The 2838-nt window shown below is 37.7% G+C and overlaps 1 pseudogene; it reads left to right on the top strand.

Moving 5' to 3' along the window:
• Positions 1-255: 255 nt before the first annotated feature.
• LOC138814774 (U6 spliceosomal RNA) lies at positions 256-355 on the top strand (annotated as a pseudogene).
• Positions 356-2838: the final 2483 nt, after the last annotated feature.

Here is a 2838-nt window from a genome sequence, read left to right as displayed (position 1 = left end):
CCTTTGGACCTAGCTATAAAGGCTTCAAAGTATGATCAAATTAAATGAAAAAGACTTAAAATAGTCATTGAAAAAAATTGCAAATCTGAGCAATCGACCAAACAATATAAGTTTTACAATATACACAGAATTTTAGAGAAGTAAGATCAATAGCATTTTAGGAACAATAAGTTTTCCTGGTTACAAACAGTCAACCAAGCATATATGCCTTTATAAAGACTGCATCATTAACTACATAAATTTACAGGATACTACATCCTTCAGCAGCACGTTTACCCAAATTACAACAATATAAAGATTAACATGGCACTTGCACAAGGATGATATGAAAATTTGTGAAGTATGCCATATTTGTCATTCTTCAGATGCCAGAAATGAAAAACAGTTATTAAAAATGATTACAAAAATACAAATGTAACAATACATGTAATTAATTGAACTAAAAGTTAGTTTGACATCAGTGTATTAAATCCTCACCTTAGAAAGGCCTTTATATAGCATCATCTTTACAAAACGTTTGAAATTAGATAACGTTGTCATTTTTTCCCAAAGAAATAACATAGTATAAGGACCTAGGAAAAAAAGGAACGTTAAACTGTTTCTATATGGAATGCTATCTGAAATAACACATTTAATAATGAACCTATATATTATAAAACAATGTAGAATTCAAAGTATTATATCTAAGAGAGAATGAAATAGATTATGGATATTATACGAACAAAATACAGATTATTTTAAAATATACTTTTTTCAGACAAGCACCAGAAATATCTTTAGTTTCTGTACTACTCATTTCAACAGATAAGTTAAAAATGATTTCTGATTTAAAAATCACAAACTCTGCAGAAATCATTATAGATGTATACAAACAAATCTTGAATACATTTTGACATCAAAGTCAGGCAATTCACTTGAAGAATACCATGGAGTCCACGTGTCTCTTTAGGATATGAACCTAAACAATAATCTAATACTACAGAGTTGAGGGAGATGAATTGCCCTCCTGAATAATTTACTTTTGGGTCAAATAAAAGCAGGCTTGCAAAAAGAGAATAGACTTTACAGAAACATGATGAGTTGATGTAAGTAGCTGCTTAGCTGATTTTGTTAATTTGTGAACTAATTCAGGGAAACAGAGTACAGCAAGGTAAAAAAAAATAAAGAAGGTCACATTGAAATACTCATTGGTGTGTGTGATACTGCCTGGGCACTATCCCTATGATTCTGTGCCCAAGGATAGTTGTCTAACACTCGAGCCACTATTCCATTCTGATTTTTTAGAGATAATCACATATATTTTCATGATTGGACTGGCTTTGAACAGTGGTCTTCAGATCTCAGTCTCCTGAGTAGCTAGCTAAGTGGATTCAGCCTCTGAGTTTCTAGTTAAAATTCTGACTGTCCTGTATGCTTCACTGCTCTTTTATTCTTTTCCTGCGGTAATCAGAAGCGTAACTAATATATGTCTAATTGCTTTAAAAATAATGTTACTGCTTGGCACCAGGGCCTCCCATCTCTACTCTTAACTATTTAGGAGGCTTGAGAACATATCCCAGGCAAAATTTTAGTGGACTTTCTTCTCAATCTATAGCTGGGTGCATTGGATCATTTCCACCATCCTGCACTATCTAAGAACTAAGATTGGAAGGACTGCAGAATCCAGACCAGCTAAGGTAGGAAGCTAGACAAGATGGTGTACAACTCTGATGCCATTGATGATTGGAAGTTTAAGAGGACAGATAAGGTGCATGTTCTTGTAGAAAGGGAATCACTATCCTAAAATTAACCACTGATATTATGCCAGCCTAACAAGAAAAATACCCAAAGTTGAAATCCCCACAATTTTCCACAACCAAAATAATTATATACATTAACATTCCAAAACTTAGTACAATGTGTCCTTTATTCTAATATCCTTATCAGATTATCATACGATGTGACAGAATAGTTCTACATCATATTATGATATATTTAAAAACACCTAGAAAATTCTTTCACATTTATGAAGTGCAAAAGAATGGCAAATTGCCTCATTTCTTACGTATTTGAGTATCACTAAAAATTCTTGTAGAAAAAGTTCCGGGAAGATGGCGGAGGAGAAGCTGGAGGCTAAACAAGCTCTTGCATAGAAAGCAGTTTTATTGTTCCAGTGAACAGTCCTAAGCCAGAAAACCACACCAAGTGTGCCATCACAGGAAGACAGTTAGTCCAGAGAGGGAAAATCCAGGCAAGGAGACAGATCTGAGCACTTGCCAGCGGCGGTGGTTGCTGAGGCCAGCCTTAGCCGCCCTACCTGCAACACAGAGAGTCCAGGACAAAGGCTCCAGACGAAGCAGATGAGCGGATTCTACTCAACCCCAGCGAAAGCTGACTAGAACCAGATATTTTTATCCTGCAGTGTACAGACAAGGGACAACCCAGGAACCAAGACTCGGTGTGATTAGAAGCCTGGCAACCTCATTCCTTCTCAGGGAACAGAGGAGGGAAGGCCACCCCTCACCCCTCACTACCAGAGATCTTTGATACTGACAAAGGCCTGGCTGAGCAGCTAGCTCCAACTCAGGCCTTGGAAGAAAACAAGAGTCATGTAGCAAGTCACAGGAACCTAACCTGATCTGTTAGGCTCAGCTCCACCCAGGGAAAAGTCGCCCAGCCTGGGGCCAGCAAGTTCTGACAGCCCCAGGAGTAGATTTCTTCACTGGATAAACAGAGCCAGAGGCTGCCCCTCCCTACAGCAGCCTTAAAAATCAATTGAAATTCAGTAAAATTAAACCCTGAGAAAGGCTCCAGGCTGGGCTCTGTGAGTGTCTCGCAAGCTAGCCCCTCAGGGAAAAG

Source organism: Dipodomys merriami, unplaced genomic scaffold (assembly GCF_024711535.1).
Source record: "Dipodomys merriami isolate MVZ:Mamm:240054 unplaced genomic scaffold, mDipMer1.0.p SCAF_61, whole genome shotgun sequence".
Classification (NCBI taxonomy): domain Eukaryota; kingdom Metazoa; phylum Chordata; class Mammalia; order Rodentia; family Heteromyidae; genus Dipodomys; species Dipodomys merriami.
Note: the sequence above shows the minus strand (reverse complement) of the source record. Positions and strands in the feature narration are given on the sequence as shown.